At 38.5% G+C, this 27843-nt stretch overlaps 1 protein-coding gene across 2 annotated transcripts in view; it reads right to left on the bottom strand.

Moving 5' to 3' along the window:
• COL8A1 (collagen type VIII alpha 1 chain) overlaps positions 1-27843 on the bottom strand; it is a 157965-nt gene that overhangs the window by 39784 nt on the left and 90338 nt on the right. For both annotated transcript variants that reach the window (XM_028505200.2, XM_028505199.2), the window contains exon 2: positions 20856-20973. The gene's annotated coding sequence lies outside the window, so the exon portion shown is untranslated. The remainder of the gene's footprint in view (positions 1-20855; positions 20974-27843) is intronic.

Raw genomic sequence — 27843 nt, forward strand, 5'->3', positions numbered from 1 at the left:
CATGATACATACAGGGTTCAGCAGAAGTAAGGCCTGCTTGAGTGTGGTTGGTAGGGTAATAAAATGGGTGGAATAATTTATAGTTTTAATCTGAACATTTCACCTAAAATGTCACATGGTGTGCTTGGGTGTGATATTGTTGTCACAGAATTACATGCTTATGATTTTGTAATATAAAATCTTTTATTTTGTATTACAAAAAAGGGTATTATTTGTGCCAGACTGTGTATTTGCTTTCCGTCAGCCAAGTTCGGTGTCTGCAAATTGCTGGAATATCCGGAATTCTTACTAAAAATTCCAGGAAAATTGGGGGCTTCTGGGCAGCATATGTGAAGTTAAGAGGAAAAGTAATATTTCATCTTCTGTGAAAGTCACAAATACAAAGAACGAAGTGTTAACAAAGTCGGAGATAGGTGTGGCAGGGTGCCTGTATTCTTCTTTTCATATTGCTTATATTTTCTCTAAGCGTCTGAAGCCATAGCTTATTGAAGAGAGGGGAGTAACCCTTCCTTCTCTCCTTAGAGTTCCCGGGGGAAAGTGGCACATACCTACATGGTGTGGTGGTATTCCTGGCATGCATGCAACTGCCAACTCTTCCTGACCTCCTAATTCCAGCTTCAGTGCAGGCTGCCAATTTATTTCTGTATCATATGTGAGGAGGTGCGAACTAACAATAGTTAGTATAGAAGAAACTTAGTCTTAGAAATCAGGTTCTTTTCACTTGGATTTCAGTCCTGAGAACCAGCTGAGCACTCTTTTGAAAAGTCAGTCGCAGCCTCTCAATTTACAATTATTGTGGCCTCTGGTAAATCACTGAATCTCCATGAACCTCAGTTTCTTTTGGGATACTATGAGAATAATAACAACCTACCTCAAAGAGTTATTGTGAAAATTGCCAGTATGACACCTGGTGAACATTTGATGCTCTCATAACATAATATTTTAGAGCCTCTTCCAAATAATATTTCAAAATCTGTATACATTTATATCAGAAACATAGTTTCTTTTTCTATTTAAATAAATTTAAAATTATTCTTTAAATAAAATTAAATTATTCTTTAAATTGAAATTATTCTTTAAATAAATTTCAATTATTAAATGCATTTAAATTGTTGCTTCAATATATTTCTCCCTGTACCCTTCCTTGAGTTTATTTAATCATTGTCTCTACATACATGTCAGAGGTATAGTTCTGGAGAGTGAGTCTGGAAGGAGGGCCAAAACGAAACTAGAGGATGTTGTTTGATTATTTTCTGCCTGTCTTCCAAGGAACTCCTGAGTTAAAAATGCATCTGGCTCTCATTTCCTGCAGAGTTTTGCTTATTTGAAATGTTCAAGAGATCAATTGATCCGACTTCAAAGGCAGTGGGTTTTGCTGGCTGTGTAAAAGCCCAGACCCCGTCCACGTCACTCCCAAGTCTGGACTTCGCTGGCAGCCAGCTCCTTTCATACCTTAGGAAGGACTTCTCTTTGGCTGCTTACCCTCTGTGCTGAGCCAAGTGGCAGGCTGAGAATTGAGGCAATAAATCTCTGTGATTCTTCATATTTGGAATTTCTTCTGCTGCTTCTGATAAGGAAATGACAGAGTCTCTCAGCTCTGTGTATGAACCTCAGAGAAATTTGTAATCCAAATCATGTTTTGCTCACAAAATGGAAAACAAAATGTGCTAAACCTGTCTTTGAGATAACCCAGATGGTTTTGAGGGCTTGAGTCATGACAACTGAAATTATCTTTGTTCTTAACTGGATTGCACTTGGAAATTCCTCTCTGTCTTAAAATATTCTGATTAAATCTTTCTCAATGTGTGTGTGGCGGAGGGGGTGGGGTGAAGTGGCAGCAAAATTCTTCCTAGGTGAAGACCTTCCTAGGTGAAGGTCTCTTGCAAAGAATCTTTCTCGCCTTCCTGTAGTAAGAACAGACCTCACTATTGGTTGTACTCCTTTCGCCACCCACTTCCTGCATCTCCTTCGTACTTCCGGGTGTCATACTAAGCATCAATAACAGACTGAAATGAATGCGATGGGGGATCAGCAATTCTTCAAAAATGGAAAGATTTTCCCATGATCTATCGACATTCTCTGAGAAGCCAAACCAGGTCAGGCTAACTCCCTGAATGATCATAGCGAAAAGATATTCTCAAAATAAAACAAGGAAAACATGTTTTAAAAAGTCTGTAGTGATTATGAGTATGCTTTATCCAACAACATCACTGACAACATTCACTCTCTGGCATTTTAGTGGAAGTGGTAAAAACTTCTTGGAACTAAACGCCTCATTTAACAGCAAGCAGTTCCTCGGCCCTCACTCTGGTTTACCTGAGGCCTATGGCCACAAACGGAGAGGAGATTAATTGTCCACAGTCAGAATTCTGCAGGGCTTTGGTTAGCACTGGTATGATGTCAACTAGCAGCTGCCCCATTTCCAAGGAACCATGGTCTGGAGGCACTCTGTATCCCACTGAAAATGAATTTCTTTCTCTCTCCTGAGTCTACCATCAGTTCCTAATTTTGATTTTGTTGGCACAGGGTAAAATGATCAATGATTCTGACACAATTACCATTTTACGTAAGTTGGCCTCTCCGCTCTTTTCACTGCTGAGGCAACTGGCTCAGTGTTTACTGACTTAACCAGCTCTCTGGTGTCATGCAGATACAGCTCTCTGAGCGCATAAAGCAGAGTCACTGTGTGGCTAATAAAAACATTGGCTAATCTAAAAATCACGTACATCTGATCATCAACTGTGTTTCTTACTTATGTTTGAACATGGGTGGGTCTGATGTCCTGAGTTCATTTCAAACAAAATATTGAAGCCCTAGAGCAAAAAATATACCCAGACTTCCCATTTTAGCCCCTACTTAAGGAAAAGTTCTTCTTTTTCCTCATGTCTATGCTATGATTTGGGACAGGGTAGATTGTAAATCATTTTGGGGTTAGAAGTCTTTCTTTCACTTTTTTATACTTATAAAAATATTTAGAAGCTCTGAGAGAACTAACAAACACAATTTATTTATTATGTATTTGTTAAATGCATTTATTTAAAAATATTTCTTTGGTGTCTACTGTGAGTCAGGCATTGGGGATACAGTGACATGTAAGACCTATAAGACTCATGTTCTTATGGAACTTGTATTTCAGTGGAGGGAGCTAGGTAATACACCAAGCCAGAAAATTTTATTTATTTTTTGATCCTCATCCAAAAATATGTTTTTATTGATGAGGGAGAGAGAGATGTGAGAAAGAAATGTCAATTAGTTGCTTCCTGTACTCGCCCCAACTGGGGATCAAACCTATAACCTAGGTGTAAGCCTTGTAGGAATCAAACCCACAACTTTTTGATGTATGGGACAATACTCCAACCAACTGAGCCACCCAGCCAGGGACAAACCAGATAATTTTAGACAGTGGCAATTGCTGTAGAGAAAAGGAACAGTATCTTGAGATAGAATGGGAATAGGATTGATGCTACATTTTTTTTTGATAGGCAGTAGGGGAGGATCTTCCTGAGGAGGTGGCAACTGAATGTAACGAAGAAGCCAGTCATGTGACACTTTGTGACTGTGCAGGCAGAGCTCCCAGCAAGTGCCAAGGTTAATAATGGCCCTTTATTGTGAGGACTAAATGAGTTAAAACATGCAGAGTGCTTAGAGCACTGCCTGGCATCCATAAATGCTGACTGTTTTTAATTCCTTAAATATTCACTGAGTATCCACCAGGTTCCAGTCTCAGTGCATGAGATGCCTGGAGAGTCCTGACTTCATCCAGGGAACTTGCTCCAGACTCCAGTGCAGTGATTCTCCATGTGTGGTATATGGACCATTTGCACCTTACTCACTGGTCTTCCTTGTTTCCAGTCTTCTGCCGCAAGGAGTCTGACTAGAAAGGCTTGGGGAGGGGACCAGAAATCCCTAGTTTTACAAGCTTGTTCAAGTTGATTGAGAGCCACGATCTCATCAGATAGGTTTTGACTGACCTGTAGTTCCCTTCAATACAGTACATACATGTTACAGCATCAAGTGCAGCTGATGCCTGAACAACTTGGGTTAGTGACACTGACACCTGCACAGTCAAAAACTCCTACCTAACTTTTCACTCTCCAAAACTTAAGTTGTACCTCAGTGTCCCCAGGGGGTTGGTTCCAGAATCTCCCACAGATCCCAAATTAATGGATGCTTGAGTTTCTTATACAAAATGGTGTAGAACAATGCATACAATTGGTCCTCTACAGCCATGGATTCCCAACCATGGAGAGAAAATACTGCTTTCAATCCACAATTGGTTGAGTATGTGGATGCAAAACCCTGAGATAGGGAGGGCCAATTGTCTATTTATTGAAAAAAACCTACATCTATAAGTGGACCAGCACAGTACAAACCCGTGCTGTTCAAAGGACAACTGTGCAAGCAATTGCCCCACTGCAAGGAGTACATCTGAATACTCAAGAGTAGCTCTGCCCAGTTTATGGAGCCATAAATGTCACAGAATTATGTTTCATAATTAACATCCTGTAGTCCTTAGGCCTAATTTTCTTGTTGATCTTGAGTTGGCTGGGGATGTTTGTTTTGGATTAACCTGCTTGAGGCTATGGTTTGGAAGGTTTGCCCGACACTCTTTAAGTGTCATTTAAAACCTGCCAAAGGAAAAAAATAAAAACTCTTTTACCTTTTAGTAAGAATGTGCCAACCAATGTTTCCTAAAGGCTCTTGTATTCTGAAAGAAATTCTATTTGTAAATAGATTGGCCCAACTGAAGTTCCTCCCTTGGGCTCCTCCCCACACCTATTTTTAAAGTGCAATGTCAAAAAAGAGGAAAAAAATACATAAAGTGCAATGTCACCAATAGGGGAGATGAGAATGTTTTATTATCTTTCCTTGACTTTCTACTAAAATGCATCTTATTCAGTTTCTCACTTTAGAATGACTATGTACACTTCTGAAATATTCAAGGATCTCTAAGTACAGTTGACACAAGAACATATTCATGCTGATCTAATCTGGGCTGAGGGATAACAGCTTCTAAAGTCCAGACTAGATTCCAGACCAGCCTAAGCTAAAGGGTGAGGCTTCTGTATTCTCATCAAATATTTTCCTAAAAGGATGGTTCCCATCCAATTCATTTTTTACTTCTTATCTTTCTCTCTTTACTACTTTCCACTCATAGTTACGCAATACCTATGACCAAATAGCATGACGGCAATGAAAAAAAAAGTTGTGCCTGAGTGTTGGGAACCGCCCTGCCTGGTATCAGAAGCTGTAACCCCCACCAAGGCTAAGGCTGAGGGAATGGCCTTGGACCATAAGCCACCAAGGAGACAAAAGCTTATCTCCCTGGCAGGAGTGCCACTTCTGCTCCTTTTACTTCACCCTGCCTGGCCCCCAATGCTTGGTCGGTTATCCAATGATGGGTAAGATTCCCCAAGGGGGGAAAGATCTAAGATAGGCACGATCATGTGGGAGGCCCCCAAAGGAAGGACTTTGGGGGCTACAGCAAAAGGGGGTGATGGACCCCTGCCCCTCGACTTTGACAAAACCTGAGTCCTCATTGTCTTCGAGAAAATCTCCTAATCTCTTGGCTGCCTTACTTCCCTTGCTCCACCTAAGCCTGAAACAATGACAGAGGGTGGTGCAGTCTTGTGCTGGAAAGGGCGGGTTCCGTGGGTGATCAGGCCTAAGAGAGAATATGTAAAATCCTGTGAAACCTGCTTTGTTTAGAATGCTCTCAATTAACTGATAAGGGTCCAAAGAAGAAGTAAGTTTGTTCCTCAAAGTTTTAGGGCTCTTTAGCTATCTGACCCTGACTCAAAATAGGCCCTCAGAGTTCTTTGTTATCCATTGTTTGATCCTTACATCCTGGCAATGTTTAATGAGCTTTACCTGAATTCCTGTGTAAAGGAACCCAATAAAAGCCTGCTCAGGCGGGAGAATGTAGTGCTCCCCCCTTCCACTAGAGAGAGTGGCCATTTCGTACCTATTTTCCCACAGGATTTGGTTGTCTGTGTGTATGTTTTCTCATGTTTTGATGAGCATCTGCAGCTGTGATGGATACCGCTGGCCAGTATCCTCCACACTGGAGCATAAGGTAAGGATTGAATGAGCTAATGTAAGTTTAAGGCTCATTGGAATCATAGGCATGGATCTTAGAATCTTAGAATTGAGTGAGTGGTCAAAAGGAATCAACTTTTGGGGCTGCTAGCCTGTCAATTATTCAGGTTTTTAAAAATAAAACCCTGAGGTTTGCAATGCCTCCTCAAAAAAAGATATGAAGAATTGCTGAGAAAGACCACATAAAAACGGATGGAACCACTTGGCTGGGTGGCTCAATTGGTTGGAGAGTCATCCTGTACAACCAAACGTTGTGAGTTTGATTCCCGGTCAGGGCATGTACCTAGGTTGCAGGTTCGATGCCTGGTTGGGGTTCACACAGGAGGCAACCAATCGATATTTCTCCCTCTCTGTGTCTCTCTACCTTTATCTCTCTCTAAAAGTAATAAACATATCTTCAGGCGAGAATTTTTAAAAAATGGTGGAGCCCATGATAAAGATCTGATAATGCTCGGTCAGTGTCAATGAGTGATACAAACAGGTCAGGCAAGAGAATTTGACTGTGACACCAGAGGAGAACTGTGTAGACAGGAGCGGCTCCCAGGGGAGACAAGTTCCTTTTGTAATTTTCACTAGGTGTCACCTGACAACATGGCTTTTTGTGTAAAAACGAATAGAAAAAAAAGAATTCTTTCTTTCCATAGATTTAGCAATTGATTTGAACTTTTTCTTATTCATTCAACAAAGATTTGCTGAGCACTAAGTGTGTGTCAGGCACAGTTCTAATTTTTGGGAACACAGTAACAAAGGCAGAAAGGTCTCTGTCTTTTATAGAGCTTATACGCTCATAGATTTTTATTTCTTCTTCATCTATAAAGATGATCATAGCTATTAGTATCCAACAGACAAGCTAAAATGTTGAGAAGGAGCCATTTTCTGTAAAAGTAGGGACCTGACAAAGGAACTACATTTCCTTAGACTATGGTGTCCCTTCAGTTTTCTGTATGTAGGAATCAAATAATTTCTGTGTGTATTTTAACACTACTGTTTACTTAGTTTTGGCTCTACCCTGGACTTACTGGTGATTTGTGGTGAGTCTTTGTGCCCAAAAGTGTCTTCTGGTTCTTATCAATGCTGCATGGGTGATGTATGGCATTGTCCCCAATGCTTTGAAACCAATCTCAGTACGACAGGGCTGCCTGGAAATTCAAGGTTCCGGTTCCCATGAAAGAGCCACTGGCTCACAGACCCAGCACATTTCTTCCCTGTTTGTACTGCAGCATTTCTTTCTCAAGAGTATAAATCTTATGCTGATATTTAGCATTCTTTTGAACTTCACCATGAACTTTTACCTTGTACTTCTTGAAAGAGTGAAGAACTAAGCTTCCATTATTCATATTTATAAACATGTCCTAAATGGCAGGCACATTTTTATAATTCTCTGGTCAATGGGTCTTTGAAACTATTTTACAAAAGAACATTTAGAAACTTCACACCAGATCAGGCTGATTGTCTGGTTTAGGATTTCTTCTCAGAGTGAGATTTCATGAGGTGGCCAAGTTGCTATACATGGCTCCCCCTAAAAAGGTTGTGACATATCCTAAAGGTTCTTGAATTAAAAATCCTTTTCCCTTAAAGAGTTAATTCTGAAATCAAAATGACTAGTACATTTGGAGGGCTATTCATTTTACTAATTCTACCCCTATTTTGGAAAATGATGTTAATATTTATTTAGTTGCTTGGGTTCACAGTCTAAGAGTCATTCTTTAAAAAATTTTGCATCAAAATTCTGAGAGTTTATGTAGTCCTATATTAATGTTAATATTTATTTTGATAAATGCCTAACATTTTAAATTTAAATTTGGAGGAAAGCTATAGTTATAAGACATTGCATGGCCACAAAAACAATGTTGAAAAGTAATCCTATCTCCCTAAAATATAGTTTCTCAAAATTATGTAAGCCTTTAAAGCCTGACCTTACTTGAACAGCAACAATCCTTTTTTCCTTTCTTTCTTTCCTTCTTTTATTGTGATAAGAGCAGATGAGATGCGATCTAACAAGCACGTCCCCAGTGGGCCTCTAGAATCCATCCACTTTGCATGCCTAACACTTTATACCCACCGAGCAGCAACTCCCCACTTACTCCTCCCAGCAACGCCTGGCAACCACCATCCTGCTTCTGCTGCTATGAATTTGACTGTTTTACACACCTAGAAGGTGCTTTTGATATCTATCTTTCTCACATTTTCAATCCATCAGCAAGTTTTAGGATCTCTCCATAAAAACTTATCCTGAGCTGCTATTGCTGAGGCACCATCATGATTTGCCCAGACCACTGTTATAGCCCCTCAGCTGGGGTCCCTGCCTTCATTCTTGTCTCAGGCTAATCTCTCCAGAGAAACCAGAGTAGTGATTGAAAGATGTAGACCAGGCCTTGTCACTCTCCTGTTCAAAGCCCTCTGTGCCTCCCTGCCCCGATTTGTGCAGACTCTGAGCTCCTGCCACAACTTGTGAGGCCTGCATGACCTGGCCCTGCCCTCCTCCCAACATCTTCTTAGTCACTGTGCCCAGCCAGTGGTCTCCTTGGTACTCTGAAACAAGCCTGTCTGGCTCCCATTCCTGGGACTTCTTACTCGTGGCTCCCTCTGCTTAAATTGACTTTCAGATCCTTGTAACTCCTGGCCTTTGTCGGAATGCTAATCAAAGGTCACCTCCTCAGAGAGATCTGTCCTAATCATCCAGTTTAAAGCAGTGCCCTCAACACCCTGTCCCCATCATTCCCTGTTCCTTTACCTTACTCGGGTTATTTTCATTACCAGACACTGCATTGTGTATTTATTTGTTTTCTTGTTTATTGAATTATCTCCAGCAAGACAGACTGTAAGCCCTTAGGTGGAATGTCATTTTTGGCTCCATTCACTGTTAAATTCCCCAAACCCAAAACAGTGCCAGTCACATAACAGATTCTCAACACATGTTTCTTGAATGAATGAATAAAGAGTTTTTTGCTATCCTTAAGGTTGAATTAATCTTTTGCTTCTGTCATATTTGTATAAGAAAAACTTCTTTCTAACTCAAGTATTAGAAGACAGATATCTGATGTCAGGATTTTATTGTAAAATAAACTATAATCGTGGAGCAAGCATAGGCCTAATGGTTAGGATACGTGGACCCTTGACCATTCACATATTTTTTCAAGCTATTTAAAATTTCTGTGCTTCAATTTCCTTCACTTCTCAAATGACGTTGATAATGAAACTCAGCTAGCCTACTTCTGGATTTGCTGTGATGTTTAAACACACAGCAGTGCTTGGAATAACATAAAGCAATCTATTGAAGTAAGAAACTAATATTTTACTCCACTGTATTTTAATGATTACTTTTTATTCCTCTAGATCTATGTTTCTTTCCCTTCATTATCAAAAGTCTTTATGCCAGCAGATCTTAGCATGTTTTACAAACACAAGTGCAAGGAAATCACTAGTACTTAAAGAAAAAAACTTTTAAAGAATATATTTATTGATTCCAGAGAGAGAGAGAGAGTGGAAGGGAGAGAGAGAAACATCTATCAGTTGCATTTATACACGCTCCAACCAGGGACCAAACCTACAACCCGTGCATGTACCCTGACCAGGAGTCAAACCTACAACCTTTGGATTTACAGGACAATACGCCAACCAACTGAGCCACACTGGGCAGAACCTACTAGTAGTTTTGTTTGATAACTATCATGTAGTGTTTGGTTTATTGAGGTAAGAGATGGTCTGGTAACTGAGAAGTCTTAAATGAGTAGCTAAAAGGATAAGCAGGACCAGGGTTTTAAACACAAGGAATCTCAGGTGAAAGAATTCTGGAGTGAGGGCGGTTGGATCTCAGCCCACCAGCAAAGATGTGACTTTTCTTCAGAAGTCCTTTGTTGAGGATCCTTGAGGAGGCAGAACAGGCAGGGGCGCAGAGCTCAGGTGCACAGACCAAGTGAGGCATACAAGAAGAGAAGTGAAACATAGACCTCCCGGTTGGAAGTCTTCACTTCTCTGCAAACTCTGTGAGTGTTATTATTTACTGCTAGCACTTCTGGGCAATAGACCAGGAGATCAAATCTGCTGTCCTACTTCTGGTCAAGATGGAGGCATAGGTACTTGCATCCTCCCACAATCACATCAAAACTACAAATAAACTACAAAACAACCATCATTCATAACTGCCTAGAATCAAGCTGAATGGAAGTCCTACAAGTAGGGATTTCAAGAAAAAGCCACACCGAGACTGGTAGGAGGGGTAAAGATGCAGAATGGGCTGGTCCCACATCCATGTGTGACAGATAAAAATCGGGAGGGACATCTTGCCCACAGAGGTTCCTCCGTAGGAGCAAGAGGTCCCAGCCCCATACCAGACCCCCCCATCCCAGGGTTCCAGTGCCAGGAAAACAAAGCCCCATAACTTCTGGCTGTAAAAACCAGTAGGGATCGAGACTGGGGGAGAGGAAGGGCTTTTAAAGTCCAAGAGAATTCCTCTTAAAAGGCAAGCACAAAGACTTACTCCCTCTGAGCTCCAGTACTGGAGCAGCAGCTTAAAGGACCCAGGGACAAGTAGGGAAGAACTGAATTGTCTGGCATCAGGGTGAGAGGTGGGGAGGCAGCTTTCTGCTAGACACAAGTTCTGGCAGAGGCCATTGTTCCTTTACTGAGACACCCCCCACCCAGAGCTGGTAGGAAGGTGGCATGTCTGAGTCTTCATCAACCTGGTTAACACTATTTGCTCATCTCTGGTGATCCCCTGACATCTCATCCTATCCAACTTTTGGGCCCACCCAAACTTTTTCCAGTGGCTTTTCCATAGAAATGGCCTATCTTGGCTCATGCTTCAGACTTTCCTAAAATCTCTCAAACAAGCAGCATCTGGTCTCAGCACGCTCCATACCTCTTGCTAAGTGGCCCTAGGCCTGGCACTAATAGCAGCCAGTCTTGGTTTATAGCTTGGCCTTGCTTGGCTGCCTCCAAGCCTAGCACCAGTATCGACCATCTGAAAATCACTTTTAGTTCATGGCAGTGGCCCTGAACAGAACACAGGTAGTGGCTGACCTTGGCCTATACCTCCCGGGAGGCCTCTGAGCCAGCATACCCAGTGGACAGCTTCAGATCATGTCAAAGCACCACTCAACTACTCCTACAAGCAACATCCTCAAAGGGTGAACTCAGTGGGCACCAGAGCTCTGCTGAAGTAAGTCCTGCTCTGTGGGGTGGGCCTCTGCACAGCTGATCCTCTATGGTGGCTGGTGGTTGCTGCCAGTCATCGCAGCTGATCAGCCTGGTGATAAATCCCTTCCATTGATGTGCCAACAGCAATCAAGGCTCAACCACAAAAAGAAGGTACACGGGGCCCACAAGGGGTCACACCTGGAGTACCCAGCCACTGTACCCTACAGAACACCTACCACATAAGGCCACTCCACCAGGCCCAGGAGGCATAGCAGCTCTACCTAATACATAGAAACCAACACAGGGAGGCTGCCAAAATGAGAAGACAAAGAAACACAGCTTAAATGAAAGAACACAACAAAACTGCAGAAAATGAATGAAGCAAAATGGAGTCAAGCATGAACCAGATGCAGAGTTCAAAACAGTGGTTATAAGGATGCTCAATGATCTCAGTGAGAACTTCAGCAAAGAGATAGAAAACATGAAAACAGAAGTGGTAAAACAGAAGTCAGAAATGAAGACTACATTAACTGAAATGAGAATACTGTAATGGGTATCAACAACGGAATAGATAAAACAGAGGATCAGATAAAGGATTTGAAGGATAAGGAAGCAGAAAATACCCAATTAGAGCAGCAAGAAGAAAACAGAATCCAAAAATATGAAGGTAGCCTAAGAAGCCTCTGGGACAATTTCAAGGAAACCAACATTCGCATGATAGGGTTGCCAGAGAGAGAAGAGAGATAGCAAGAAATCGAAAACGTTTTTGAAAAAAATAACGTTTTCTTAGGGACAGAAAACTTCCCTAACCTGATGAAGGAAATAGACATGCAAGTCCAGGAAGCACAGAGTCCCAAACAAGATGAACCTAAGCAGGCTGACAACAAGACACATCATAATTGAAATGCCAAAGGTCAGAGATAAAGAGAGCATCTTAAATGCAGCATGAGAAAAGCAGTTAGTTACCTACAAGGGAGCTACCACAAGACTGTTAGCTGATTACTCAACAGAAACTTTGCAGGCCAGAAGGGAGTGGCAAGGAATATTCAAAGTGATAGAAAGCAATGAACTACAACCACAATTACCCAACAAAGCTATCGTTTAGAGTGGAAGGACATATAAAGAGCTTCCCAGACAAGAAAAATCTGAAGGAGTTCATCACCACCAAAGTTTTGTTTTAGTATTACTTGAAATCTTAAAGGGTCTTTTTTAAGAAAAGGAAGAAAAAAATATGAACAATAAAATGGCAATGTATGAATATCTATCAATAACTGAATCTAAAACAGAAAGTAAACAAACAAGCAGAAAAGAAATAGACTCATAGATAAGGAGAACATTCTGAAGGTGGGAGGGGTTTGTGGGGGTGGATGAAAAGGTGAAGGTATTAAGAATTACAAACTGGTTGTTACAGAATAGTCACAGGGATGTAGCGTACAGCATAGGGAATATAGTCAATAATATTCTAGTAACTATGTATGGTGTCAGATGGGTAGGAGATTTATCCAGACGGTCACTTAGTAAGTTATATAATGTTTAATCACTCAGGTGTGCACCTGAAACTAATATAATATTGTATGTCAACTGGAATCGAAAAATAAAAAATGATTTAAAGATAAAAAATAAACTAGAGTAGAAAAAAACCCTGTTCTCCTAGCTTCTTTCCCACATTGCAGGACATTTGAGGAAAAGCCACATGGTCACAGCCCATTGTCTCCCTCTGTGCTGTTGTGACCACAGTCACTGGGTAACTCAAGCAGTTACTCTGAAATTCAGTCTGGCTCTAAGGAACTCCAAAACCCTGTAAACTACATTTTCAGTTTTTCTACTTTATAGATGAAGAAAGTAGAGCCCAGAAAAGTTAAGCAACTTGTCCAAGGTTACACAGCAAGTTGGAAGTTGATTACAAGCTAGTGTTCCTTTTGTTTCATCATGGTCTTTGTGTGCAAGTAGAAACATCTTATTGCACATGGGTTGACGTCACTTGGAAGAATCAGAGAAGATTAATTGCTTTAGTTTGTATTTCATAACATTTTTCAGACCCATTCTGGGAACTGATGACTGTTCACAGGTGTCAGTTGTTTCAGTAACCATTTAATTAGTTAATTAATTATTTCTTTTTAACAATTTTATTTATTTATTTTTAGAGAGAGGGGAAGAGAAGGAGAGAAACATCAATGTGTGGTTGCCCCTGACTGGGGACCTGGTCCGCAACCTAAGCATGTGCTCTACCTGGAAATTGAACTGGTGACCCTTTGGTTTGCAGGCCGGCACTCAATCCACTGAGCCACATCAGCCAGGGCAATTTTTATTTTTAAAAAAGATTTTATTGTTTATGCTATTATAGTCATCCCAACTTTTCCCACTTTGTCCTCCTCCACCCAGCTACCCCTCCCTCAGGTGACCCCACACTGTTGTCCATGTCCATGGGTCACATGTATATGTTTTGACTAATTACTTTACTTTCTTTTAATCAGTCCCCGCTTTCCACTCCCCTCTCACAGCTGTCAGTCTGTTCCATGTTTCTAGACCTCTGATTCTATTTTACTGGCTAGTTTATTTTGTTCATTAGATTCCACATATACGTGAGATCATATGGTATTTGTCTTTCATGTTTCAGCAACTATTTTAGATTCTGATGTAAAAGAGGCTGATTGGAGTAATATCTCTTCAGGAGCTGTCTGGGCTCAATTTTAGCTCTACCAGTTTATTGGCTGGGAAACATCAGGTATGTTTCTTAGCTTCTTTGTATATTTGTAGTTATATTTCGTGTCTGTGAAATGGGGATAATAATTGTATCTGTTTTATTGGGTTGCTGTGACTAAGTGACCATATATGAAGTATTAGAACAATGCCTAGAAAGTGACATATATGTGTTTATTTGTATAGTACTTAGACATCAATGCACATAAGACTAGAATATATTAGAGCTTATCTCAAGAATTCTCATCTTGAAAGTAGTTTTGTAAAAAAATGTTTCCAAATGAAAGCATCATTTCATTCTGTAATCTCTAGTGCAGTAACTCAAATCTGTCACTAGATGGCAATTGTGATCCATTGGGACTTCAGTTGACACAGGTTTTAGCTGAGCTTGGTGAATTCAGGCTGTCCCTTCCCCACAAAGTGACCTTTAAACAAAACTGTTATGGTCTGCAGGTCAGCAAAGTTAGTCTTCTGTGGCTGCTCTTGGGACTCACCCACATGCGCCCAATTCTGCTGAGGGCAGTCCTGCAGAACCCTGGGTTTTACCTGACTACCTTTTATCGTGAATTTGCGTATCAAGCATGCTGATGTCAGATGGCCAGAGGACTGCAGTCCTGTGTTAAGATTAACCAATGGTTCTGGAAGTGTGGCTCCCCCAACCCCAGTATACCTGGGAACTTGTTAAAAATGTGGAACCAGTGTTTAACAAGCCTTCCTGATGGCTGTGTGTGAAAAGTGGCGAAGAAAGCTCCTTTCAATTATTCGGTTCACTGAAGGAAGGAAGCTGAGTAATGAGCGAGTCATCTGGTCTGAAATCATGGGCTTTGTTATATTTTTGATATTTACTTTATACGCATTCACTATGAATGTGCTCTTTATATACTGTATGAATATCAGTCAATATTAGTATATTTCTTCCATGCACAGCAGTATTCAGAACCAAATTAAAATGCAAATTATAAAGTTCTGATAGGATTTGCGATACCTAGCCCTTTCCTAGGGAAGCTTCCAGAATTCCTGGATTCTCTGGGGTACTTTTCAGTGATTTCACTTTTTCCTGAAAAAAAACTTTTCTGTTCCTTAATTTTCTCGTCTGAAAAATGTCAGTAGTGGATGAGATAATTTAGAAAGCCCCCGTCAGCTCTGACAGTCTGTGGCTTTATGATTTAATGACCGAACGGCATAAATAACTCACTTCTAAGCTGACTTTACAGCCAAATGTTAGTGTTGTTTCCATAAAAGAAGTTATCAGATGAAATGTTTCTCCATGCATTTTTAAGTGGGATGCCTAAAAAAGCTCTATAGTTTACTTTTTAGGATCACTAAGACTCAACCCAGCTCAAAGATGTTATTAGATGATATATTCCGACATGAAATTGTACACATCTCAGAGGCTAAGACTAAGGCCAGTTTTAAGCAGACTCCATTAGATATGATTGATGCCTAGGTTTGTTTTAAGGTAGGTGCACTTTACATACTGCTCTGCTTTTCTCATTGCTCCAGTTGTAACTGGGCTTTAAGAGCTCGTGTTACAACCTTGATTTTTACTTTCATGTTTACACCTGAGGGTAAAACTGCTTTCTTAAGAAAATCTAAGAAAACCAATAATCTAAGTTTCACCTTCCTTGTCTAGAGACCTTGAATAGTACAGAGGTTGATTTATCTTGAATCAAAGGTCAATAGCTCCTGAAAAGAAGAACTTATAAAAATACTGTTATTTTAAAATTTTATGATCGAGAACAAAATTTGCATTTTACTCCCCCCAGATGATCTTTGCCTTTCTCATTTGCAAATAATTTTAGAGTTGATTAGGATAATTTTCTTTTTACTTATTACAAAAGCAATGCATGTTTATTCTGGAATTATTACAGAAAAGTATAAATAATGACGTAGAAATATCTAAAATTCTGCCAACTGAAGTCAGCTATTGTTAATATATTTCTTTTTATTTTATTTTAGGTAAGCATGAACATTAAGAAATTGGCAACAAATTACATATTATAATGTTAAATCTTCTTTTAAAAATAGTTTATATACACAAGTTTAATCTCTATCTTCAAAGATAATATTAATGTACAAAAATTTACAAAACCCTTCACTATTTTGTGATTTTCAGTGTCATTCTGATTTAGGTCCCCTTTTTGTTTGTTGGTTTTCATCCCTCATTTTTTGCAGAAAAGATTTAAGGTAACTGCAGTCCACTTTCCTCCAAGTGGATATAATATACAGAGAAGAGGAAGCCTCTGAAATTCATACTACATAAATACATATATATTTTTGTAGTAGTAGTAGTAGTAGTAGTAGTGTGTGTGTGTGTGTGTGTGTGTGTTGAGACTTTTGCTCTATAAACAATGGGTAACTTTAACATGCTGGGGAATGATGCTATAAAAGAATTCTATTGTAACATAAAGAAACCTTTGAGAAAGTGAAGAGTAACTCCTCCTTCATATAGCCTTGTTTATAAAGATGCATTGTTCAAAACCATATTCACAAGCCTACTGATAAGTGCACTCTTACAGGGCAGAGCTCTGGTCTTGCTGTCTGATATTCCTTCTGTGTCTGCAACTGTTCCTGGTCCGCTGTATTTCCTAGGTGAACACTTGTGGAGTTGAAGTGAAAAAAACTAAACAGTTCCAAATATTCTATTACTGCCATGATAGGTTGCACTGTGATCTCAAACAGCATTGATGTAGGAGACAATGATGGTTAAGAGCTTCGGTTCTGCTCCCTGTTGCTAAGGCCTTAAATGAGATAAGTTGGCCTACTTGTTTGCATAGTGCTTAGGCTCAGATAGTAAATGCTAAATAGATACTAGCTTTCAGTGATCTGGGCTATTTGTTACTATTTTTTTCTTCTTAAAAAGAACCCATTTTTTTCTGAGGATTTTCACTTAGATTTTCTATAACAAGAATAAAGTACTTCTTTAGGAATTACACATAAAGTATACTAAAGAGTTGATAGGGGAAATAAAATATGCTATATTTTATAATAAATTTATATATAACTATTATTTCAAATTGCCTATATTACCTAATAGTCTAACATCTCATTCATTCATAATGTGTAATGGGAACTTATTTTAAAACAAAGTGTGCTACAGAGCCATAAATATAATTTATAGTCCTTTCCATGGTGCTTTTACTGTAAGCCGAAGCATTTGACAAGTACAACACGACCCCTTTCAGTGAACGAGCAATTTGAGGCATTGATGAATGAAGTCTGAGATTTCCTCCGGATGTGGCAGATGTGTGAGAATGACCGAATTACTGCTGCTAATGTACACTGCTCTGTGTTTGACAGGGTCTTTGGAAATCTGTCTCAGACACATCAAGACAGGTGCACAAACACGTCCTGTGCTATGAAACCTGTCAGTGGGCTGCGAACAATGGAATCCTCTAGTCCAGCACTGTCCAGCAGAATCAGTGTAAGCCATACATGTGACTTCCTATTTTCCAGTGGCCAGATTTAAAAAGTTAAAGGAAACAGGTGGAATTAATTTTAATAATATATTTCATTTAACTCAAGATGCCTGAAGTTTGCATATTTTAACATGCAAATGATATAAAATATTAATGAGACATTTCACATCCTTTTCATTCAAAGTCTTAGAGATCCTGCATGGATTCTATCCTCACAGTTCATCTCAGCACATGAGCCACATTTCAAGGGCTCTGTCACCACTTGGGACCCTCCACTACCATATTGGACAGCACAGCTCTAGTCATTCCTACTGTCAAGGCACCAGAGGGCAGCAGTGTGGTGCAGAGAAAAAAAGACAAAGGCTAATTTGGAATCATAACATTTGTCTGTTCCTGGCTCTGACATTTCATATTGACGTGGCTGTGAACAAGTGATTTAGTTTCTCTGGGTCTCAAATTCCTACTCTGTATAATGGAGCTTGTTAATAACTGCCATACTCCTCATAGGAGACTGCAGGAAAGATTAAATAAGATATTATATGTGAAAGTGCTCTTCTAGATCATAAAAACACCATACACATGTAAGGCATTATTACCCTTTTTTTTTGTAGATTTACTGTCATGACTTGCCTGAGGCCACATTCCAAGTTGGTAGGAGAATCAAGGATAGAATCTGGGGCTTCTAACTTCCAGCCATCTGCTTCAACTAAAGCCTGTTCATGCCAAGCTGGCTTAAAAAAATTAAAAAGCAAAAAAAAAAAAAAAACAAACAACAACAACAAAAAACCCAACCTGCCTCCCAAACCCCAAATGCTTTTTACAAAAAATAAATGAAGAAGGAAGAGAGTGGCAGTAAGGAGTAAATTCCATATTGAATAGTTCGGGTCTCTTGGCCACTGTTATAATGTTCTGCAGTAAAACTACACATACAGGGTATTTATATACCTATATATGAGAACCAAAACTATCAAGGATTGGACTTTATTGCTGTCATATAACATAAAACCTCACATTCTTCAAAGTTTCAAACAACTTCTAAATTGGACTATGGTTTCCCTACTCTATTTATCTCCAAAATATGGTACAGCCACAAGAAAGCCCTTCCGTAGTGGGTTTGATTAATAAAACAGATATGGATCAATTCAGCAGGTTTTCCATGGATTATTTTTGGTTACAGATGTAGCTCATTAATTCCCATGTATGAGATACCACCTTTCTAGTGTGAATCCAAGAGATGCATTAATCTTGAACAGAAGGTGAGAATAACATAGTTCAATCTATATTTGTGCTTACTGTATACATTTATGCTTAATGTATAGGGCACATTAGATATTTTGATGAGTAAAAGGAATTTGTTTCTATGGTGATCATCACTAAGAGATATTTATTTAACTTGAAGAAAATATAGGATATGCCTACCAAAATGTATATGTTATATGATTCAGGAATCCATATTTTCAGGAAGTAAAAAGATAATCAGAAAGGAAATTCTAGATTATTCAAACAAAATTTAAAAAGCCCCATCCTTTACTCTTTGGAGGGCACACAGAAGATGAGTTATCACGGCCCATCTCTGTTTTTCCTAACTGTAACTTTATCATGGTTTTCATATTTAAATTTTCTGAGCCATTTTCTACATTCATTGCAAATGAATTTCTTCACAGATCTTAAAAATCACATAAAATATTTAGAGTTTTATACTGTGTGAAATTAAGCATGAGGCAAGTTTATTTTCACTGAAAGTTGATGACCATATTGAATACATATAACTTTTATTTTCATTACTGTTGACCATTGAATGAAATATTTTATTGAATAAACTTTACATTTTATTGCTTTTGCACCCCAGTTTGAAATCAAGGCTTAATTTTTAAAAAGTCTAATAAATGTATTTTTGATATTTTCACTATAACTTTACAAGCAATTTCTCTCCTCTGCTTTATAATAACCACCTTATGCATTTTTATGATTTAGTTTAACATTACTATTGTAATTTTTTATTGAGTGAGCCCATCAGTGTCCTTGGCAGCAAGATTTTGTTACCAAGAATCCAGAAGCTGGGCTGCTGTTGTTGCCACGATTACAAAGTTTCCCTGGATTGGGTTCAGAGCCTCACCCTGACCTCGGGGCTGTAACCAGAGTCTTGACTCTTTCATCAGGGTTCCCAACATGTATGATAGGCTTGGGTCCTCTAACCTGTTGCTTAAATGAGCATATATTTTTTTATACAATGGTTTTGCATTATAAATATTGTATTTGATTAACATCTGGCCTTGATGAAGTCCAGACAAAACAATTAGTGGTACCTGTAGTAAAAATGTGATACCTTAGGAGAGTTATTAACATGTTTGAATTTCTCTGGGACCTCAGAATGGACTCGTTACAGACCGGATGTGGTCGTGCGGTGTTAACTGCAGGGCTTCGCGCTGTGCTTTTCCGTTTTGTTCAAGAGCACCTCCAGCAAAAACAGAAAAATCTGAGGAATCTTAACTATTCATTATTTAAACTACTAAATAAAATTATATAGGCTATAAAAAGTCATTGTACTATTAAATATTAGGAAATATTGACTTGTGTATCCAAAAGTTACACTTAAAACCAGGCAATAGTAATCAGCATAAGAAGGCTGTGGACACTATGAGATAATGTCTACTTGTCAGAAATGGATGGTATTTTTTTTTTACATCGAAGTAAAAAGTTAATGATGTATTTCATACTTTAATTGCTTCTACTGAGAGATCAATTAAGGGATAAGAAACTCTGGTATACTGTTATTATTTTTCACTGTGAATGTATTCAGTAAATGTGAATAAAACTGTATTTGTTATATCACACTCCGTTTCATATTTCCTAGGCTGCCTTTAGGAAAATTTAGTACATGCCACTGCAGTCATCTGAAAGGAATCATTTCTTCATTACAACTCATAACTTAAAACTATAAAATATCAGCCAGAAAAAAAAATGGCCCAATTAAGAGAAATTTGATAATGGTAGAAAAGCACATATAAATATGACTAGGAGATGATAAGATTATTTTAATTTTCCCATTTGCACTTGAATTATTTATTTTACAAATCTCCAGATCTTTTATTACTTAAAACCCTCTGCTGAATCATGAAAAGCAGCTTAAGTTAGCAATTTTCCTCTGCAAAATCTAGCTGCTAGCATCTGGTGAACACTTGGATAACCTAGTCAGGGCCTATGGAAATAATTATTTTAAGACTCTATTCAACATGCCTGGACTTAAAAAACCAGCTAGAATCACACTCTGCACATGTATTTTGCTGTCACGGATTTGAAAAGCTGGCATTAGCAGCAATAGTCTGTAGGCTGTTGCAGTGGTGGAGATGGTGATAGGAGATAGGAACTGCAGGGAGGCTGGATCCCCCAGTGTCTGCCAAACGCCCCTGGGCTTCCCTCAGCGCCTTCCGCGGCCACTTCCCCTGTGGACCAGGTGGACAGGCCGCTGCGCAGCCCTCCATCGCTTCGCACACTTACATTTAGACGTGGCTGCCTGTGGAATCAGGACCAGCGTCCTACCTCGTGCCTTTCTGTGGCACGCCCGGGGCTGGTTTCTGTCTCTTCACCAGATGCTGCTGCACGTCCGGAACAGCGACTGAAGGAAGAAAAAAAAGGATACTTTTACTCAGCGATTTTCAACTACTGTGCCGCAAATTGTTTAAAACATGAAATACCTGACTACTTAGTCAGGGACACTGGCCTCTTTTCCCTCAAACTGTCAAATAAAAAAATGACAACAGCCAACACAATAATAGCTGTCTGGTGTAAATGAATCAAAATTATACCTTTTTTTTTGGCCAGATAGGACAGAAATATGTTTTCTTGGTGTGCCACAGAATTTTAGTAATTCGTTTATGTGTGCCATGAGATGAAAAAGTTTGAAAGTAGCTGCTTTTAGTCAATTGGAAAGACAACAAGAAGCTGAATTATCAAAGTGTATTGTTTTTGGATCTTAAGACAAATTACATAATAGGAATGATTTTACTTCAGTAAAAAACACTATTATTTGCCAAGATTTAAATGCACATTTAGGAAATATTAGGGATCTTTGTATGCTGATTAGGAGAGAGAATTTTTTTGAGTGTTTCTATATATGCAAATATACATTTATTTGTTTTTACATATACACTATATAGTTTCTGTTCAAATAAACAATTTATTGCCTATCTTTATTGCCATTCATGGTTATTTGATGTGCTAAGTTCTCACTAAAATAACTGCTATTAGTACAGATTTGAGATAACTGAGAATGGATTTGGGCATTGGCTATAGAGGAAGCAAATTTATGAGGAAGTTATGCCTCAGGGAGAAAAGTTCGGTTTATTTTAGAAAAGTGAGCTCTTCCAGCAACACATTTTTCATCAATTTGTGTACAAATGATTGAGCTAAAAATTATTCTTAGTTATTTATCAAATGAGGTCTGATAGGGCTTTACCTGGCAACACTTTTAGGTTTTTGTTTGAGTTTTTCGTGTAATTTTATTGAAGATACTTTATGAATCTTTATACACTTTGATAATTCAGCTTCTTGTTGTCTTCCCAATTGACTAAAAGCAGCTACTTTCAAACTTTCATCCATAATTTAGACTTTTTACAAACTGTATGGGACTTATTCCCACTTAAACTGAGTTTCAGAAATTTAACTGTGTTTTAGATTAGAAATACTTTATTTCGTTTTGTTATATTTCACACAAACTTGTTTAGGAACTATTATCAACATTTGTTATTCAAAAAAGATTAAATAGGAACAACTTCAGACATTTAGATAAACAAAAAGATTTGAAAGCTAAGCTTGACTGATTAGAAAATAATTGCAGAATTGGATATCCCATTTAGAATTTCTGCAATGCTATATGAGTGATATACTCTAGACCATTACTAGTCAATACAACTTCCTGTGACAGTGAGGATGCCCTGCACTTGCACTGTTCACCATGGTGGCCACCAGCCATGTGTGGCCACCGAGCACGTGAAGTGTGGTTAGTGCAAATGTGGAGCTGAATTTGTTGTTTTATTTAATTTTAATTATCTTGAATTTAAATACACACTTGTGGCTAGTGTATTTATTGGAAATTATAGTTCCTAGAGCTATGTGCATTCTGTATTCAACATGAAATAAAGAAGTACTTTAATGCCGTCTTGGTGTTAAGTGTCTATAAAGCATGATTGTCCCCAGGACACGAGGCCTAGGCTCCACGACGTGGCCTTCCAGAGGGAGCCCTTGCAGCATGTGCTCAGGCCCAAAGGTGGAAACAGTGGGTTCTGAACTTTGGCTCAACTTGTAGATATTCAGACATAAAGTTTGGGTTAGACCTAGGTGGTGTGAGAACCTTTTGTCTCTGGAAAGACATGGGCTCTCAAATCATCTCCAGTAATAAAGTTCGATGACAGTAAGTGAACTCAAGGAATTGATTTTTCCAGCCAATTTCTTGTAAGGTATGACTGGCAGCTCATAGAGACAGATATGAACATAGCTATCTCCCTGAAAAAAGAATCTCTGGATTCAGCCTGGATAGCAGAAGTAGGCTGAAAAATACTTTGGCACCTCTTCCCAAGTCATTTTTCAATAAAAATTCATTGAGGAATACTATGTACAAGGTACAATGATTAGAGTAGGAGATAAAATGTTGGGAAAAATAGATACAGCTCCTGCCCTCCTGAGGATTAATTGCATTAATCAATGCAATTAATTTTTATTAAGGCAATTAATCCTCAAGATTGTTTCCCACTGTCTTCTTCCAAAATTTATTTTTCCTTGGATATGGTGAAAGTAAAACAGGAGAAAGATACACAGAGTAAATGGAAATGCTGAGGATCACTACGAGGCGTGTGTCACACATCTTACTCAATTTACTTCTCTCTGCATAGCTTTCTGAGTTCCACACCCAGACAGATGAAGAGAGAAGTTTCTGAAATGCAGTATTGGAGACAATAACTAAAAAATCTCTGTTGCCATTTTTAGAACATGAGATGAGCATCATCATTCAGCATTTATTGAGTGTTTACCACATATGTTTATAAGGGATTTTTTCCTCTTTATGAGCCAGAAGAATGTCCTTTAAAATAATTACTAACTAAAAAACTTTTTTGGCTGTTACGTGATGACACATTTTTTTACTTTGCCATTCAAAACATTGTAAGAGAGAGTGCTACAATTACAACTTATGAAATGAATAAGATTATTCAACTTTCAAGCACCACTGCAAGACCTGAAAGGAACTATCAGCGACACAGGCAATATGTAGCTCATTGTAGTTCGGTCTGCGTTGATAGTATGAGCCAGAATGTGGCAAAGTATTAAGTGAGAACTATTTAGTCAGGTTTCTTGTTTTCCTCTGCAGAACAAATGCAGAATTAAATGTATGGTTCAATCAGAATTTTTAGATGAATTTTCAAATGTGTCACTGATGCAAATTCAGGGGTGAAAAGGATTCAAAATGAAATGAATGATACCATAGTACACAGTACTTAAAGTATTTAAAGTCCATAAAGTCTTGCCTCCAAATACATTATTTGATAATGTCCTTGATTTTCTAGACCAACACTTTGAAAATAATTTTAAAAAACTAACTAAAAAGCAATTTTTAAAAACTAACTACAAAGAAACTAGGGGAAAAAAGGATGCATTTATTTATACAAATATGTTAGAACCAGTTGCATATAAAATCTTATAAACAAAATTAAAAGGCGAAGGAGAATTTGCTTAGTTTTTTAAAAAAATTTATACCATGTGGAGGTTTTAAAACATGGCCGCAGATTCTTTGACCCACTTGTGTTCCCTCCTGCTGAATCCGGGAGGCCTGTGACTGCTTTTACCAACAGGGCACAGAAGAGATGGCACTATGTAGCTTCCAATGATGAGTCATGAAAGACCAAAACGGTGCTGCCTTATGCACTGCAACGCTGCCCTTTGGGGCCCTGAGCCTCCAGGTAGGAAGTCTGAATCCCCTGAGACCAGTGTGCAGGAGCATCCACATGTGGTGCTTCAGTTGATGATGCCAGCAGGGCTGGCCTTCCTTCTGTCCCTGCCAGGGCGCCAAACATGAGTGAAGCCATTTGGGTCCCTTTAGATCAGCCAGTCTGCTGGGCAAGTAATTCATAAGAGCAGGAAAAAACTCCCAGCCAAAACCCATACAACTGTGAGATAAAATAAAGTACATGTTGCTTTAAGCCACTAAATATTGATGTGGGTTGTTATGCCAGAGAACTGGAGTATACTCTTTTTTATGTATAATATTTTCACAATAAAATTTTTAAAAACTGAATGTCAAGGATACTCTGGAAAGTTATTTGCCCAAATTGACAAAACATTCTTAGTATCTTTCCTATATAAAGGGCTCTTACAGACACCAAGAACAAATGACTAGCACTGTATAGGAAGACTAATTAAATGAACATAAAATTCACAAACAATAGAATGTCTAATAAACATGTAAAAAGTTCAATCTCATTAGCAAGTAAAGAAAATGTGAATTAAATAATGGGGTTACAATTTTGGCTACCAAATTGGCAAGGACAAAGGTAATATTTAATGTTGGTTTGGGTTGAGTAAGAATGTAAATGGCACAGAGTTTTTGGAAAATAACTTGATAATGTATATGCAGAGCTTTTAAAATATCATATTCTTTGAGTTTGCTAGGAATCTAGGAATTTAGGTAAGGAAGTAATCAGAAATGAGGTAAAATATAAAATGTTTATTATAGTTCTAATTCGAGAAGCAAAAAATACAGAAACAATCTAAATGTCAATCAGTGTAGTTAAATAAATTATATATTTTATGATACAGAATATGACTTGATTACTTAGAATACAATTTTAAAGGCATTTTATCTGCTAATCCTGACCTTGGCACACAATAGTAGAGCAGAAAAAACGGGGACTTGATGATCACACAGACCAGGCTCTGAATCCTGGAGCTGCCCCCTCCTTTTGCTGGATATTTCCAAACTTGATTTATCTTTCTGAGTTTCAGTTTACATATAAAGAAAATGGGCCTAAATACCTAGTCAATTGGGTAGAGTGAAAATTAAATGCAATTGTATATAATAAGCATAATAGTTTCTCAATAAGTATTATCTATTTTCTCACAATAAAGGATACCATCTGAGCTCCATTTCCAAATTCATATCCCTTCCCAAATTCACTAAAGGTTCTTCCACTCTGGCTCCTTCTATATGCCGCTTTTTACCACAGTTTGGTCTCTACACCATAGTCAGAGAGATACTAACAACAAAAATAAGTGAGTCAGGTTTCTCACTTACAGTTCTTCAGTGGTTCCAACTGCACACAAACATGCACATACTCTTGCTCTGCTCTCCACCAGCAGATCCAAACTTTGAAAAAATAAATCAGATCACACCATTCCCCTGCTTAAGACCTCCACCCCATGCATCCCATAGGTCCCCATAACACGAGAATAAACAAACTTTTTGTGAGGGGGTTCCATGCCTCATCTGATTCCTACTTTACCTACAATTTTGCCCCCTTTCTCCCCTGTCCTCTATTCTCTAGCTGCACTGGCCTTCTGCTTATGAAGAATATCACGCTGGTCCCCACTTTCAGGCCTAGGCTGTTCCTCTGCCTGGAATTCTCTTCCCCCAGACACTGTCTGGCCCTTCACCATTTAAATCTCAACTTGCATGTCACTCTTTCAGAGAGGTTTTTCTTGGCCATCCAATCTAATCTCAACCACTTATATTCATGTATCTCTAGTTCTCTTTATTCCACAGGAGTAGTTGTACAGTGTGCCTCAACCAACACTTCCTCTCCCTGCCCCCCTCCTTTGAGCAGGGAACTTGTTTTGTTTCCTGTAACATTCCTTGCAACCAGAACTAGAATTGGCACCTGGTAGGTGTTTTGTAAGTGTTTGCTGGATGCCTTGTAATACTTTTTGTACTTCTGAAACACAGAACTTAGTAGTGTAGAAAAAACCAGCATTGACATCATTTAAAAACACAGAAATTGTGAATTATGTGGGCATTTTTAAAAGCTTTGATGTTTCTGATTACAGTTAAATACATCGCTTCAATTTTGAAAAAAGAAAAAACTCACAAACAAAATCACAACACCATAAAATTAGTTCAGGAGTGTGGTGAGAACTCCTCTGTCAAATCAGACACTTTGAAAACTGTGTGAGCACTCCACCGGCTCCTTGCTTTGAAATGAAGACTGTGCACCTCCCATCATATTTTTATTCCTGTTGAACATGTGATTTATTTACTGGAGAAGAAACTAGACTCCCCTTTCAATACTGAAAGTGTTAAAAACAGGGTTTCATTTTTTTTGAGGTTGACTATAGGATGAGGAAATACCTTAATTACCCTATTGGACAGACAGGACTTAAAACTTCTTTGTAATGCGTGGCATGTTGACTATAGTTAATAATTCTGTATTATGTGTTTGAAAGTTGCTTTAAGAGAGATCTTAAAAGTTGTCACACAAGAAAAAAATTTAACTATGTTTGATGGTCCATGTTAGCTGGACTTATTGTGGTGATGACTTTGTATACATATAATATATATAAATATTGATTCATTATGTTATATCCCTAAAACTAATGTAAATTTATATGTCAATTACATCTCAATAAACATACAAGAAAAAAACTGTTCCTTTTGGTGCCATTTACTCTAAAAAATAGGAACCTTAGTGGTTAGGCCTCAATGGTCTGGTATGATCATGGGATTCTACAGTAATGAAATCTACTTTTATAAAATCCATGAGAAAAATATGACTTGCTGTTTAGAGAAGTACCACCCTATTTCAGAAATTATATAACATACATCATATGTTTTTATACACACACACACACACACACACACACATATATATATAATATGATGTATATTTCAACATAGTCTATCCCCACTAGTTTTGACTTTCTGCTGCAAAGCAGGCTGTCCACATTCTATGATTCTTGAAGGGAAAGGAAATGCATATTTATTAAACATGTTCTTTGGTCTGGTCTTCTTACTAAGTGTGTTATCTGTGTGGCCTCATCTGATTCCTACAACCACGCACAAATGAGTTAAGACAATGGAAAGATACACTCTATTCTTTCACACAAGTTGTAAAACAAAGGGACTGCCTATTGTTAAACTCATTGACATTATCCCAGAGCTTAATTTCAGGTTTTTCAAGGGACACTATCATTTACGTCAGTGATTCATGGACATCACCTGCAGCACCACAAATACTCATTGATCAACAATGCTATTAAATTGGGCACAGTATTTCCACAGGAACTGTGCATCTGGATTGTTTAGAAATGCCAAAACCTAGAAAAAGACAATGGGGTGAGGTACTTTGAGGTTCCTGGAAATGATTTTATTGTCCTACGGAGTAGTACATCTGATTTGATTTCAGTGCAGCTTAATAATGTTTGGAGAGCTGCAGGAAGAGGCAGGAGGACCCAGTTTCCCCTTCCCACTCATCTGAAGGAATTCCTTAATCTTTCAACTGATTTT

Source organism: Phyllostomus discolor, chromosome 2 (assembly GCF_004126475.2).
Source record: "Phyllostomus discolor isolate MPI-MPIP mPhyDis1 chromosome 2, mPhyDis1.pri.v3, whole genome shotgun sequence".
Lineage (NCBI taxonomy): Eukaryota > Metazoa > Chordata > Mammalia > Chiroptera > Phyllostomidae > Phyllostomus > Phyllostomus discolor.